General features: G+C 36.2%; 1 protein-coding gene across 2 annotated transcripts in view; it reads left to right on the top strand.

The window, feature by feature from the left end:
- Positions 1–17,355, top strand: part of elp4 (elongator acetyltransferase complex subunit 4) — a 135,704-nt gene that overhangs the window by 117,722 nt on the left and 627 nt on the right. For both annotated transcript variants that reach the window (XR_015928140.1, XR_015928141.1), the window contains exon 10: positions 16,025–16,088. The gene's annotated coding sequence lies outside the window, so the exon portion shown is untranslated. The remainder of the gene's footprint in view (positions 1–16,024; positions 16,089–17,355) is intronic.

The following is a 17,355-nucleotide window of genomic DNA, read 5'->3' as shown; positions in this document are numbered from 1 at the left end:
ATTCCGTTGCTGGCTCCTTTGAAATCAACGATTACAGGCAGTATCACAAATCAGCCAATGAAATCCGCAAACCGTTTACTGTTTATAAAAACCCATCTGGTTATAGTCTTGCTTAAGATCTTTCCTTAATTATGCTTTTAATTAAAGACGGTTCAAGGCAGCAGACCACATGAAGGGCAGTAATTACAAATTACATTACAAACCCAACAGATGTAGCTTTATCTGCTGGGAAAAAGGTACCAAAATAAAATTCGACAAAAGTTTAGGATGAATTAATCCGCTGCCTTGAGAATAGAGGCACATTTTTCATTATACAGACTCCTAGCCAGGATTTAAGTTCTCTGTCATGATTGTTTTCATATTTCTTTGACATCTATCGATTCAGAGGCAGCTGCAAGGCTTTGTCACAAGAGAGGAGAGCAGTCACAATATATTAGCTTGATGGCATAACTCGAACATTGGGAGCCTAGAAGCACAAGAAAACACGTGACACTCACTTGCACTACTTTTAAAAATTAAAAAGAGGTTTCAACAGTTTTATTTTAAATTACCCATACTGCTGAAATAAGACTCTAAGCAAACATTTTATTGAATCGAGAGTAAGAATATATTTTTAAAATATGATTAGGTTGCATTAATTTGAGTTATTTTATTCCGAGTAAAGGATTTTGTTCACTTTTTTACTTTAGAACTTCCCCAAAACCGATTCTTTGTCGTCTTTCTCATATCCAAGCATGACTGAAATAATATATTTTAAAATAATAGTTAGAGTTAAAGAGATATTAGGTTTTATTCAACAGTTTTCGGGTTATTCAAATATGACCTATTACTTTGAAAGCCAGGAATTGTGTAGATTATTTATTATTAGTTATTCTTACTAATCCATCAGTTGAAAACTGGTGTCGCGAGTCACGAGAATTAATCAAAGGGTTTAAATGTTTAGGTTAAGATAAAGAAAATAAGTTTTTACGATTATATATATCCTTTTACCTAAACAGTTTTAACTTTTCTTTAGCCATTGACTACTCCAATTTACCAATTGACTACACTGATCCAGAAGTTCAAGTGAAACTTTCATTGGCAGTTTTGGATTCTGTAAACTTGCATTTTAATATTAATACAACGTACAGTAGATATATGTGTAGTTAGTCGTCAAAACTGCACGTGCAAATGACTGAAATACTGGCTAATGATTATTTTGAAGTATGTCGGTTTAATAAAGGAGAAACGTGTTGGAATTTCTAGACCTTATAGATAGCATTCCATATGTCCAGTCTGACTTTACGTACTCTAGTTACACCGCCTGGGCCTGCATACCTGGAGAGTATTTATTTTAGATAGTGTCTCCAGTACCTTGAATTCGGGATAATCGTTTCTGTCCAAAACGGTCACACGAGTTTTCTTTTACAGTCTTGTTTTAGACAACATTCAGGAAAGAAATGCGTGAGTGTAGACCAATAAAAACGTTTTAGGTTTGGATAAAGCACAGTGATTGGGTCTTTTTTGATTTTTTGAGAACGATCCAGAAGAAATTTGTCTTTTTCTTCATCCCATTTTGAGACCTATCTAAAGAAATTAGAAATCTACTTAAGTGCAACAACTCTGCTACTTCACACGTGAAAGTTGAAAGTTGAAAGTCTTCGTACCTACGAGTTGGAACAGACCTACAGTAACAATTTTTTTCTCCAACCTCATATTAGACTTATTCTTTTAAGTGCTATGCTTTAAGATACTGCTGTGCATGTAGTTCAAACCTCACTGTATGCATTAAAACTTGACATCTTATCAAAACCCAAACCCACATGTCATATAAGTAATTATTTTTAAAGTTGTATAATTTATTACTTTATTTACTTTTCAAAATTACTACAAGGCCTACACTGACCTCATTACTGTAGATCCGATCGTCAGTTCGTAAACAAGTAAATGACCAAATACATTTCTCCTTGCTGTGATATTGCTGATGTTATATGGACAAAACATATCTATTATCGTTGTTTTGTGGAAAAAAAAGAGAAACCTTAAAAATAAAACAGAAAGAAAATATAGAATATGGACTATCATATAGAGTTTAGACTGGTATATATCTGACATATCTCTTAAACATAAATTTACCTTTGGTGTGGCTGAGAAGGTGAAGTAGTTTTGACTTCACCTAAATCTGTACCGAGAAATGCTTAATGACTAGAGTAAGCACAAAGTCGCTGCCACATACTATCAGCCGATTGCTACAGATGTTTTACGACTGTCTTGCATTTGTATTCAAAATATATATTTCTTCAAATGACAGCTTTTGTGTACTAAACCCACACTGAAAAGAGAATAGAAGGCTATGCCATCGCGTATTACGTAAAAGTTAAAATTATTTGCACATCAGTGTGTGTTTTTAGAAAGGAAGCGTACTTCCTGTTGTCAGACCTAATGACTGTGATTAGATTTAACTTCTCTACAAATACAAACAACTGGGCTAAAAGCAAACACCAAAAATGACCAACCATCTGTTAAAGGTGCACTTTACAGGACAAAAAGCAGGTTAGTGTTAAGACAAAAATCTGTAGCCTACAGGTTATAAATCTGAAACTCAGAATAAGTTTAATGAAATAAAGGTTTTTAAAGTTTACTTCACACGTGTCTGTGAATGAAGACCTTCTTGAACGGATCTTAAGTGTATGAATCGCTTGTACAATACATAAGACTGCTTTAAAGTAACATTGCCTTCACTTAATATTTTTGGTAGGTTTGGATGGAAATACGATTGTATGTGTGTCCTTTAAATTACACGGCAAAGTGTAATCCCCTCTTGCCTAATAAAACATTTTAGAGAATACATTTTCTTCGTAATTTTAGTAATTCAACCTGTTACACACAATTTCTGATTCCGGTCCAACTATATTTGGTTGTTAATCCTTGTAAGATCACTTAATTACATTACAGGGGCCTATAAAATATCATATATTTGATATAGGCCTTGCATAGCTTGTTTTTTTTTTTTTTACAGCACAGAAGGTTTTATCCCCTATGCTTTTAAGGGTTACTAGAGACATTTTGTAACAGGTCTTGCGAGCACAGTACTACATTAGCGCAGAACACACTCATGAAAAAAGACGTGTCGTGTGTAAAAAAACTGTGTACCTGAAATGTTGAAATCCTGATAATTATTGTTGATTGATTTAGGCCCGAATTTTAATTAAGACTTGTGTGTTTATCCTGTATCGTATGTTTAGGTACAATATGGTAAATGTCATGGCACCGCGCGACTCAAGAAACGTAGCCCTGGTATAAAATCAGTATGTTGAAGAAATAAAAGAAGTAACATAGAAGTAATAGGCTAATTAAGATTTCATTGTTTTGTGGTCACTGCCACTCCACCTTTCAATGTGCACTCCCTCCAAATTGCACTTGTGTTCTGCATGTACGTGTTTCCTATATTCCAATAGTTTATGAAGAGATAAATTGATTTTGTAGGCTGTTTATGTGTTTTCTCATTATTCATAGGAAGATACTTCACTAGGCTATGTTTTTTTTATTTCGGGGGGAAATCAATATTACTTATTTCTTTACGTTTTCTTCAAAGTGAATCTTTTTATTCTTGATTTAAAAAAATATTTTGAAAATCACAATATATTCAGATGGCTGACAGTTTACAGAGCCACATCACCCCAGTGCCTTCCGTTTTCGTAAGGGTAATAACTGAGCAAACATTCACCAACAGCACTGGACACGGTGTGTCTCCCAGCTCCAAGTGAATCATTCAATGGGATTTACGTTACAGAGACTCTAGTGCTTCAGTAGCACAAGTTTACCTTTCATCGTCTGCTCAATACATCCACATTTAAAGATAAGAAGAACCTACTTCGCCAGAAAAAAAACATTTTGTCTTCTGTAAAACTGATTTACACACATCCCTACTTTCGTACAACTTGACAGAACAACTAGATATCTGCGCAGTCTGAGCACCACTTGATAGGAAGCCAACTTGCTACCACTTAAATTGTATCAAATTTGTAACACAACTCGTCTTGTTTAAAGGCGGACGTTACTCTGTGAGAAAAAAAAAACTGAAAACCTTTCATAGCTGTCCAACATCTTTAAAAGGACCGCGTCGTATTTAGCTGGGTGGAAAATTTGTTACCTTTTTTATAAAAAAAATGAGGGAGGCTAAAATGTTTTAAAACCTTGCCACGTTACGATCCGGCCCCCTATACAAATTAAAAGTTCCGAGCACAGTTTTTGCCAAAGCCACATGGAAACAGACTCTTGCTCGACCATCAACAGTGTTTTTTTCTTTCTCGCTTCTATACATATGTAAAAGAAGTCCAATAAAAAAGTAGAATAGAAGCTCCAACGCTAGTAAATCCTAAGTAGACAAAAACCTCCACTTGTGATTCTTCGAAGCTGCTCAAAGCTACCAGTTTACCAAAGTAGTCTCCAGTCAATACCTCTGATTGGAAAATAAATAGCTTTGTGGATAAAAACCTCAATCCCATTGTTATGCACTGAATGCAGGGTTTACATACAACAGCTTTGGCTGTTGCCTGACCAAAGAATCCAACTGTATAGACAAAAATCCCCTCTGAACCTAAACAGTTTATACTGTTCTCAAGCACTTTGAACTGGACACGTTGAGTTAAAATCGGTTATTTGTATTAACACGGTTACAGCCCATATCTCCAAACACTTATATATTTATACATCTCAATGCCAAAATAATGTGAAAGTATTTCCTAAGTATTTCCTAACGCCAAATTAACATCTTGAAACCAAGGGGATTGTACCTGATTTTTATATTGACTATTCAGTACTACACTAGCGGACTACTACTTCTGTTTTTATCCACAAAGAGACATTACCAGTAAATAGCAAAAACTTTAGATATGCTCTCATTTTTATTCAGATTTTGCCGAGTGATGTCATGTAAACACATAAGACGGGAGATATCTATTTTTAAAAAAATAGGTATACCTTTATTTTAATGTGCGGTCTTAGATAAAACACTTCAAAAATACATGTTGCAAGAGATTCAATTGTTCACATTTCACGTTTTCGGTGGTATACCGATAATAACACAATACACTTTGAGGCGTCTTCAGTTATGAGATTAGAATTTATTATCCACGATCCCACACAAAAAGGATACTTTAGGGAATATGAATATTACAGATCTTTATATTAATTAATGGAACAATTTTAGAATATTCTGCATTGGGTGAGTTTAAAGCTAGTAGCTTATTGTACAGCACATTCAAATACCGTTCTTCATATGCCTAAAGTTAGAGTGCAAAAAGTCAGTCGAATAGAATAAAAGTGTCGTGTTTCTGACTTTTATTTCAAACTTTGTTCTGCGTTCTTTATTGAAAACATTTACAAATACCCTGTAGCTGCTTTGGATGTTTTGCAGTTTAATAATAATTGTTTTTGGGTTTACTTTCTTATTACTTATCCCAAAAAGAAACAGAAAAGCATTTTATACTAGCTTTATTTTACTTAAACGTATTGCTCTGATATTAAAAAAATGACATCAATTAACTGTATTAGTTCTCGATATCCTTTCCTGTCGTTGTGTAGTACATGACCTCCCTCTAGCGGCTGTGAGACAGTGCGTAGACGGGTGAAGCGACAGTGCCGTTAAGTGTAAGATCTGCTGATGATTTACACGGGAATCTGTTGTTAAAAAACCCTAAATCCGAAAGCGTGCTGTCTTGAAAACGTTCACAGGGCCTAGAAAGCCTGGACACGTCGTGTTAAATATATCTAAATCCAAATAAACCTTGTAGTCTTGTTTTTCGTATAGATGCTTCTAAAATGGATCTGCTTTGCTGCTTTGAAATAACAGCATGCATGCAGGTTAAATCCACCATGGATCTATATTTTCAGCAATCCAAACACGATACGATATTGTGAAACAAAATCAGACTTGTTAATTTATTTTTAAAACTGCAATCTGGATTCAATACAAAAAAATGGAAGTGTTGCTGAAAGAGCTTAACAGGTGTTTTTACTTTATCATCGTGGTGAAAAGAGACGTATAATGAAACCAAATGTACCATTGTAAAGTTTGTTTACAACAACCCCAAACCGAATATTGTGTGTTAGAGCTTCTTCAAAATCCATCTCTCTCACTCTCAAACAATACACGCACACACGAATACACATCAATAACATGCAAGCACACCACACTCAAGGAGATTCGCACTAAATTCTGGATATCAACACACCAAATTGCAGTAATATGTTATTTTCTCAATAGTACATAACATAGATTTAACTACCAACTACGCTATACTACCTACAATGAATGAATAGTAGGTTTTCAACTTTCCTGGTCCTGGAGTAATTCTGAAAAGTAATTCTGAGCCAGTTCTGTAACTTAATATTGGGTTAGATCAGAGTTCATATTACGAGTCATTGTGTAAGATGATAAAAGTTTAAGAATACTGGCTACAGATTACACCAACACATTGCTAGCTACAACTGAGTCAAAGTAAATAATACCTTTATGATAATTCAATGTAGAATGTAGTTGCTCCAGAAGAAAATTAGAAGCGTTGTTATTTTAACTGTTTTGTGGTGTAAGTTTATTGTGCAAACTGATTATTGAAAGGTTAGTTATACTCTTCTTAATTCCTTAAGATGATTCTTATCTTATGGCGCAGACAGACTAAACCACAACTAATGTGTCCTTAAGAATTAGTTTTTGATAAAAGACCACTCTTACGGAAATTGGGTTGTTTCGACTGTTGTGGCGATTATGGATAAAATGATCGCCGATTGTATCGAGACTCTCTGCAATTTCTATTTTCTCACAGAAACGTCTGAGGTCACACTGTACTCAGCTAATTTTGGTTCATACGAAAGCCAAGACACTGATGAAAAATTGATAGTTGTGGTTAGCATTTGCATTTATGGAAGCCGCAATCAGGTTTGTGGGACCGCATGGTGCTGAATGGACAGCTCCACGTTTTATCCATTTTCAATAACCGCTTAGTTCAATACAGGGTCGTGGTGCGCAACACATATGACAAAGACCGATAGGCAAGACAAAACCCTTCGTGGGACGCCAGTCCAGCGCAGCGAGCACAAACACGCATAAAGGGGATCAATTAAGAGACGACAATTAACGTAGACAGCTTGTCTCTGGACCGTGGGAGAAAACCCATGCAACTACGATCGCAACGTACAAACTCCACACAGAAAACACCCCGGGGCTGAGTCAAAGCAAAGACCTGTCAAACAGCAGCATTATTAGCCTTGCCCTATACTGTATATGAAAAAATTCGAAACACTATCAGGTTAGCTTTCCGAATGCATTAGCGAGTTAATGAGGCAATTTATTGATTGGGCTGTCATTTCAAATGGAGGGGGCTATAGAAAAAATATTTTAATCGTGTTGTAATATTGTGAAACATTCAGTTTTTTTTTACATAATCAGATTCACTTTCTTGTCTTATAGATCGCCTGCAAATATTTTGGAGAAGAACCTCCATCGGTTTTCGTGAGAATCATCAATGATCTTAACCGTTTCAGTTTCTTAACAGAAACCGTTCATGGATCACGGCTCGTTATTATTGCGCTTAGTGTTTTGTCTGTTTTTATTAACTAAACAACAACAGTATATAGCTTAAACCCAATGATGTAAAAAAGCCAAGTGAGTGCAGATACTGTAGAGGTATACAATAGTTATTTAGAAATATGGTTTCAGCTCTCCAGTTAGACATTCAGAACAGTGTCAAGTCAAGATCTCAAGTACATTGTTGAAAGTCATTTGCATGTTCATTAGCCATCTAGCTTTAGTTGTCTTGCTTTGCCGCGTTTATTATATGTTTTTCTACGCCATCAGTTGCTTCTGTGTGTAGTGACTGGCAGGCTCCATGCATAAAGCCTGCACATGTGAAATTTAGATGGTAAACACTATGTTCCGTAAGAGCATTTGGATGGTAATGCCCAGTCAATTACATTTATTTCAAGATCATTAAGCACAAATCTGGCTTGTATTTTAACAAGACTGCCTGTGTACTTAATGAGGGTCAGAAAAGGGTAGATACTTGCTTTAAAGGATGCATGTTTTCACACTCTGTATTACTGTCTGCTGTGACAGACCATGTTATGAGGAGACACATTGGAGATTTTTATGTGCTACTCCCATCAGTGCCAGACCAAGATGTACAGGACCTTCCTTCTGCTCCATAAAGTCAGTTCAAATACAATGAGTGGGGATGGCTGTCTATAGTGTAACAAGGGTCTTCTGCATAGTGTGCAAAACCTGAAACACCATGACTCAGCGCAGAGTACATCAGTGGATTTTGGAATGATAGTTCCTTTAATTGCATAATACATAATGCGTTGTGCAGGGTAATTGCTTTTCAGTTTGCCTCCATAACCTGTGAGACACTTAAATACCATTAATCACTCGAATTCATCATTATAAGACTGTGTAATAAATGTTACTTACCTGAACTCATGTTCTCACATTCACATTTGAGCAGAGATATTTTCATCGCTGACTTTCGAAAACCAATCACATCGGTAGTGATTATTGACGTTACACACATTTTAGCACTATCATTTTATTTAATTGCATTTTAAAAACTGAAGCATCCACATATCTCTCTGATGGGCTTGTCTTATTTCTGTTAATCTTTTCAACACCCATTGAGGCGCCTGGTTGCATTCTGCAGTATCCAGGTGTAGTTATTGAGCCATCTGGTTTCAGATTAACATTGCAAAGCAGTGGTGTAGAAGGACCTTGTACAGGGCTTGCTTCCCAGCTTTGTAAGATGGCATTCCTGTGACAATACCAAGGACTCACACTATAGCTGCATGTAGTCAGAGCAACAGCCATTCTTCCAAAATGGTTGTGATTGGGCGGATTGTCTTAACAGCTGTTACCACAGCCCCAACTCCAGCTTATACAGGGTTAATGCTGGTGAGGATGGTCTTCAATCTTTATATTAGCTTTTCTCGCATTTTGGGCCAACAGTGAAATGTATGTATTCTGATATATAGTATGTTAGTTTGTGTGCACTGAAACAGGTTTCCCCTCTCTTCTTGTATCTTGTATTTCAGATGCCTCATTGGGCAGCAGTTATAACTGCATCCTCTTAAGTACATACTGTAACTCAAGGCTAGCAACTGGTTCCTCGAACCACCACGGTCTTGCTGGTTAAGGATCTGTGATTCCCATTTATTCTGTGCTCTAAAATTTCCAGAAACAATTTTACTGTGTCAGTATATCTTTGCACAATTATTGTATGAACAGAAGATGTATAAATCAGTTTTAATTGCTTAACATGGAAAACGTGTAGTCTGCTGACATGCCTCCCGTTTGTTTATGTAAATGATGTGGGCTTCCAGCACAATTCTTATACACTGTTAAAGAGGTTCCTGCCCATTTTTACTGTATTTTCACTTTTATGATTCTGTCATAATCTTCCTCAGTTTAATAATGTAAGTCATACATGTGTTGTTCTAAATAAAATCACTATTTTTTAAAAAATATACACATCTACATTTATATGTCTATGTATAGTAAAAAGGTTTCGTGATTAGTTGTTGTTTTACATCTAATATTGAGATTGAGATGATAGCGATTAACATGACATGATAAGAATCAACTCGTTAGTTCCAGTCTCCAAAAAGTTTTTTTGTGTGCTGAGCAACTGCTCAGATGTAAGTACCTTCTGATTATTTAAAGGGCCTTTTGCAAACTCCTTTCATACTGTAAGTGTCATTATTGCCTATAGCAGTTCCCTGCCACACCAGAAGACTGATTTAACACTTGCTTGCATGACAGGCATTATGAATGTACAGATATCTTTTATATAATATACTGGGAATCAAAATAAACTTATTATCGTATTTTTGCATGTATGATTGAAGACAAATAAAGTATGTGGATAATATATTAATGATTATATAGGTGTTCAATGCCATTTTGATTAATTGATCAGTTATGAGTGACCAGGATGCACTTCAGTGACTTTGAATTGTCCATGTCTTCATGTTGTTCATGCAACAGTGGCTTTTGTTGTGACATGAGAATATGACAGTTATGCTGTGGAGGCCCTCATGGCCAGACTGAAACCCACTGAACACCTGTGGGCTGAGCTGGGATGATGTGAGGCACCTTCAGCTCAGAGGGTAGTGAACAGGCACATGCTTGTCCAGGTTCTGCAGGAGGAAAGGGGATGAATCTCACAAGGCAGCACCCTGGTGCAAAGCATGAGTCACAGAAATACACCTAGTATTTCTACTGAAGGTGGCCACAGTCCTAAACACAATATTTTAAACATTGATATCAAACATAATCACAGAAAATGAGACCAATAACAGAAATGCAAAGATGATGCCTAGTTTTCAATATGAAACATGATGCACCATCAAAATGAAAACTTTACAAACACAAGATCTAGTTATGACCTCTTGAGCATTAGCACTGTCTTTGCACCGTTGATGTATTGACACCATCAGCCACAATGTTCCACCTCTCTCCCTGTGCAGCTGCAAAGGTTGGCTGACTGTGGTCCTTTCCGATTAATGGTGCTGGTATATGTTGCTCCCAGAGATGTTCTAATGTGCTCAGGTCAGGTGAAAAATCTGGTCAAGGCAAGATCTCAATGTAGTTTACTTGAAGTCAAACCATCCTCGCGCCAGCGCTGGGTAGTTTTTCATTGTCCTTTTGGAAAGCTGAATCATGTGGACTGACGAGCAGGACAGGTAAAGTGTTGGTACAAGGACTTTATCAATGTAATGATGAGGAGTAGGGTTGCACTCAATCTGCACCAAAGGCTTTCTTGTGTTAAAAAGGTTCCTCCTCATATCATCACACCACCACCTCACTGGTTGGCTTGAAAAATGCAATAGTCATCGCTATCACACATCTTAAGTCAGGCTTGTTAAGGGCAAAGCAACATTAATTGGTGAATAAACCAGTCCACCACTCTCTCTACAACTAATTCAGATACTCTCTGGCTGCGAGAAAATGTAATCCCTCAGCTGTGAATGTTATCCATGTATGACCTCTGAGCATGCAGATCATTGTCAGGCATAATGGGAACAATTTGATGCTTATAGTGAGCTATTCTGCTGATAACATATCTTATTTCTTTCTGAGATTTCTCATGCTGTAGTCACTGCAGTCTGAAAAGAATGACGTAAGTGGATCAGATGCTCTTGCACTTGTGTGTTGACCCTCTGCCTTCCAGGATGTGGCCTGTCCTTCACAGACCCAGCTTCCCAGTTTCTCTGGACTCTTTTACTGACTGTTGAAGCAGAACGTCTCATTGTCCGAGCAGCTCCATTCACAGACAGGCTGCCTTCAGTCATGTTCAGGAGAGGGAACTACAGTATACCAATGTGCCTTTTCTGCAAAAGGAACAAGTGAAGGTTAAGTAAAAATCTACACAATTTCAGCTGCCTAGCCTCCTGACACCTAAAGAAGGCTCAGGAGCTAAAACGTTGTATTTCTACTTCTATTTTTCAGCATCACATTAAGCTTTACGTAGACCTTCAAACATCCCTGATATATTCAGGCAATCTTCTTTACTCAATCAGGGTATGGTCTTACCTTTAGCTGTGCTTACTGTACATTAATTAACATCATGTGTTTGACAGGCTGTTTACAGGGTTTCTTAATCAGCTCATTTTGTCATTTTAACTCAATACTGTACACTTGGCATTTTTATTAAATATCATGACTTGTGTTCAGGGATAAATGCTGTGAAAGAAAATGACAAATACACTACACTATTTCTGATAGACTATATAACTATTTTAGAGGTAAATGTATTAAATATATTAACTCAGTCTTAAAATTTGCCTCTTAAAATCACAGGACAGAATGGATTGGCTTATTCTCCAAAGCTCCTGATATTTTCAAATCCAAATAAAGTTATGCAGATCGGGTCGTTTTTCAGACATCATAGTGAAGGTATGTCTTAGAGCAGAAGCGAAAGAAGATGTGACATTCTCCCCTGTGTGAAGCTATTGGTACAGTATGTCATAATCAAGAACTCCCTTCAAAGGCAGGATTTTTGCAAAATCATTTTGCGAAGTTAAAAGCAGCTGGTTTGTTTTGTCCAGCACACTCATGAAACATGAGTTGAATTCATTTAATCCTCACTTTTTCGTGAAGCTGCCATTCCTTTGCTACCTGATAGCTTCTAATTGCTGCAACTACATTTCTGAATTGCAAATTTTCTGCACTGGTAAAAACTTTGATTGCCTGTCAACCACACATAAGGAAAAGATCACCAGTGCTAAATGAGGTGTTCCACGCTTCGATAATAATGCTTAATGAATTATTCAAAAAAGAATGCTTGAATGAAGCAAACAATTTGAAGGGTTAGTAACATCCGTAACAGTTCAACAGCCAAAAGAACAAAAGTATCATCCTGAAAATTACACTAATGATTAAAAAATGTGTATTAATTCTACATTTGGAGGGAAAAAGGGAAATGCCAGTGTGATTCTAAAGGTTAATCTTTATTTTCCCTCTAATGAGCTCGTTGTAGAACAAAAAATGCAATTAAAAGTCCCCTTTTTGCAGGACATATTTAATATTTAATTTATTAATTTAGATTCTTCTTATGTTTGATTCATTTTTTTCTTAATGGGATTTTAAAAGTATTTTTAAAGACACCCTGTGTCTATGACTGCATTCCTATCAACGCACAAAACTTTAAAATCAGTATGCTAGTAATTGTATTTGTGAATGTATCTTTTTATACAGTACCTATATGCATTTAATTTTGTTCGTGCCAATAATTCTTGAATAGCTTAGAAAACATATTTATTCGTCAGTCTTCCCATTGCAAAGAAAAATACATTCACCCTTAATTATACTGAACAGTACCATTCAGAGATTAGGACATTCTTCACTGCCTTTCTTGGTGTTTGGTGCTGTCATTTCACTGCTTTGTTTTTCTATAATTGAAAGAAGAACAATGAAACAAGAATGAGGTATGCCTTCATAATTAGCTTTCTCAGAGTAATGGAATTAAACACATTGATAAACCTCATGCGTCAGCAGGAGTCACAGCTGGCTGTGTATTAACAAAACTACACATATGTTTGTGTGACTAATTTTAAGTCGCAGATAATTCACTAGCCACATCTGCCATTTGGCATCAGGAGAGAGAACTTTGGATTTGCTTGACATGCTGAGCTGGCAGTGACTTATGCAGAATCCAGTTTGCTTTTGGACTATCACATCCTACATGGGTGACCTCTGCGTGAAGACCCAACTGTTGCAAACCATGCTGGTTCTCAACATGGTATAGTTTGTTCACCTTAAAATGGTGAAAGTCTAATGAATGTAAAAGTACTCTTATGGTGTCTTTCATTGTCTAAGTTTCACCCATTGACAGATAACATTTTTGTAATGGACTACTACACCTGGAAATGGTAAAAATGAATCTCAGCACAATACCACTGTATATTTAACACATACTATTTCATTTAATGGTTTTAAGACTGTCACATAGAATTAGTTTATCTTTAACTGCAAGTGTAAAACTCTACATATTTCTGGAAATGCAGAGTTAATAGGCACTACAAGACACAAGAGCTCATTCAATGTGTAACCCCAATATAGTACAACCTGAATGCAGCTGAAAGCAATGTCTTAACATATCTCTCAAATTCATCAAATGAAACAGACATTGATCTTCATTTTAATGTAGTCTGAACCTGACAAAACATCAAGATATGCTTATGACAAGAAAGTGTTTTATCACTATGGGAGCATTTAGATTTAAACAATTCACTTTTATTTTGTTGAGAGAGGCTTATGCAGAAGCAGCTGGCATAACAGGTGATTGTTTGAATTTAATCATTATTTAAATGTCTATAGATTCGAATCAGTCACATTCTTGGGATTAAATGAAGTATATTTTGGGTGTGAAATAAAATTAATAATTTTAAGCATTCAATAAAAGTATATATAGACAACTATAAAAACAGACTTGTTGGGACCACATCTTCATTCTTGAGTCTTTCTGCAGTGGGGTTGGACACTTGACTGGACATAGCTGTTCTGTGATGTCAGGGAATACTTCCTGGGCTGTCAGGTATTGCGTCAGTGAAGAAAGGCAGCAATATTACACACCACCTCAATGTCAACACGACTTTTCCTCTCTTTCCTGCCAGCGACGTTGCATGGTAGATAGAAGTGACTTCAGCAAAACACTGCTGACCATCTGCTTCGGCATGCTCACTCAGTGATGACTAATTCATTCCCCTCGAGCACCATGTCCCCCTGAATCTCTTTCACTGTCTTTTTGATGCCACAAAATTAGGTTGATAAACACATGTTAATGTTCACAACTAAGCAGCATTTGAACTGACCAGTTAACATGAATGATTTTAATAGAACATTGCAGTCCTCAAAACTGCAATATGTTTCCCACAATGTTTCGACCTGCAAGCTTTCCACGTGCTGAAGTATAACTGCTGCTTAAAAAGCTAACCATCAAAACCCCACTCCATCTCCACTTATAACTAAAAAAACCCTTGATGAGTGCTGGAGAACTAGTATTTATTCACTGAACTCTTCTTTTCACATTGATTTTGCGTATCACATTGTCTTTAAAATGCTGGGAACTGCAGAGTTCCCACCATTGATAAATTAAAGACAATATTGAAAAAGAAGGCTGAGTTCTCAGAGATACAGCGGCTGATGAAATCATTCGATCAAGCAAAAACCTGCAATAAACCTTGATGAAATAAGACTTCTTAATTCATTCAGCGCAGTTCCGAGTCTGTGACCATCAAATAAATGAAGTACAAAAGCCTGCTCTTGTTTTTACTCCTTTTATAATTGCTTAGAACTTTGGTCACTTTGGTTTCACTTTTAATTATTTTATTCAAATGTGTTTTTGTGCAGTGTACATACAATTCTGAAGAAGATAGCAGGCTTGTTGTTCCATAAAAATGCAAGTAATTTAATAGTTTAATGAATTATCAACAAATGGTAAATTACTGAACGTTGTTTTGAGACACAAAATAATTAAGATCACACGTTAGAAAGGTTACAAATGAGAAAAGGCCATTCAACCCATCTTGTCTTTATGTAGTTATGGTACTTAGTTAATTGTTCCAATCCAGCCATTTATTGAAGGAAACCAGGGTACTGGTTTCAACAAAATGGCTGGGTAGTTTGTTAGATGCTCTCTCAATCTTTTGGGTCAAGAACGTCCCATTCTTGGTTTTAAATGCAGTTTCACACAGTTTCACTTATGCCCCTTGGTACGTTTTTCTCTGTTCATTCTGAAAGAATCTTAGGTTTGACTTTTTCAGTGCCTTTGTGAATTTTAAATGTTTGCATGAGGTCACCTTGTAGTCTTCTCTGTTCAAGACTAAAAAGGTTCAGTTCCTTTGGAATATTCCTTTAAGTCAAGAAATGTATCTGGTTGGTCTTCTCTGGATAAAGTCTACAGCAGCAGTAATAATTAATTATTAATTAATTGCAATAATAGCAATTAAGAAAGATAGTATTATTTTGTATATTTTGTGTACTGTTTGCATCTGTATTCGTTCAAATTTCTGTAGGGTCAGACAGATTTTAAGTTCAAATGCAAAGAGTTAACCCATCCTTGCAGAAGTGAAATGCACAGTGAACTAGTTTATGAGGTGCTGGCTTCTCAATAGCTACAGTAGCAAAACCAACTCTGGACCAGGAGATATAGGGCTTAGGGTTGACTTGGACAACTTTCAGTGACCAGACCTTCAGCATGGTATTGGAGGAACTCTTCCACTGAAGCAGAGATACAGTGTAGTACAACCGCTGTATGGTACTGTCCAGGAAAGCTATGGTATTTACTTGTATACACTGCCATTGTACCAATGGAATGACCACTAGTGACCATAGTACTTCTTCTGTAGCACAGCTACGATGTAGTGAAATGAGTAATAGACAAGGCAAGGATTGATTGTAGAAGCACGTGCAGAATACCATAAAAGAACCTGGAATATGGGTTTGTCTGAGATTGATTAATTGATATTTTTATTTTTCATACATTTCATACAGGACAACAGATGAACTAGCAAGCTGTTGAAGTTGCATTTTCGGACATTCAATTCTTTTTACTCAGGTGGGTGAAACTGGTGCATTGAACTTACTTCTTTAAAAAACAAAACAAAATAATCTGTAATTATTATTTACTATAAATAAAATGTCATGATATGATTATAATAAAATGTGAGTGGTAATTATCGCCGACATCTTTATTTTTTCTTACTAATTAATATATTATATTAAATTCATTGTGATGTTAGCAATGATTAAACTAATGTCATTGACATACTTGTGTGGGAAAGATAAGCCGCTGTTAACCTCTAACAAAATAATGATCATTAGCAGTTCATAAATGATCATTTCTAGTTCCTAAATGCCTGTGTTAAAACACATTGTGACCTTTGTATTAAAAATACTTCCTGCAGGTTATCATTTAAGGTCATCATAACATTTTTCCATAGTCGCCAAAAACATGTGCAGAAAATGAAAGTACAACTTGGAACAAAAGCAGATTCACCTGCTAAGCAGCATATGCCTTGTTGCTGCTAAACCCGACGGGCTTTGTACAAAACCAGAGGCAGATGTGCAACTAACCTATCCACTGCCTCCTTCAAAAAAACTCCCCAACTCCAGCACTGAAAACCAAAAGGCCTTCTTTTGGCATACCGTTCTGTGTCTTGAAAAGGAATATGTTTGATTGCACATCTCCTAGCCCTCCAAGGGATCGTAGTCCTCCTGTTTTGAAGAAAAAAACTCAATTGTTTTCAACACTGAAAATCTGCAGATGTATTTTTATGACTTTAAAGCAATGATTCACAGACATATTAGAATCAATGTATTTTGTTTTGGAATCAGCCCTCAGCTGAGCAATTCTCCTGAGACATAATGGCTGTGAAAGGCCACATCTGGAATTACAAAGTTGGGTAATGAACTGAACTGAATGTTCATGCCATTACTCTGGTCTCATACAATTCACTTCATGTTTCACTGACGCAAAGCCTTGTGTCTTGAACCTTAGCAAAAATCCCTAATTATACTATTTACATGTATACAGAGAGGCAGATGGATAGAGCTGCGAGATAAACAGACAAACATAATACAGAAAGATGGACAGGAATTGCTGGGCTTAACATCAGCAGGATCCATGGCCTAACAAAATGAAGTAATCAGAAATGGATTATTGATCACTGTGTAGGTCCAGTCAATATCTTTCCAATGTATTTATCTTTTGAAATACCTTGAATTATTAATTAACAAACCACTCCTTTAAGGCTGTCGTACACATGGAGGCATTTACAGTATAAAACTAATAAAAATGTGCATTCTTTTTCATTAAGACTATC

This window comes from Lepisosteus platostomus, chromosome 18, assembly GCF_059453375.1.
Source record: "Lepisosteus platostomus isolate fLepPlt1 chromosome 18, fLepPlt1.hap1, whole genome shotgun sequence".
Taxonomy (NCBI): domain Eukaryota; kingdom Metazoa; phylum Chordata; class Actinopteri; order Semionotiformes; family Lepisosteidae; genus Lepisosteus; species Lepisosteus platostomus.
The sequence above is the reverse complement of the archived record's forward strand: the minus strand, read 5'-3'. Positions and strand labels throughout refer to the sequence as shown.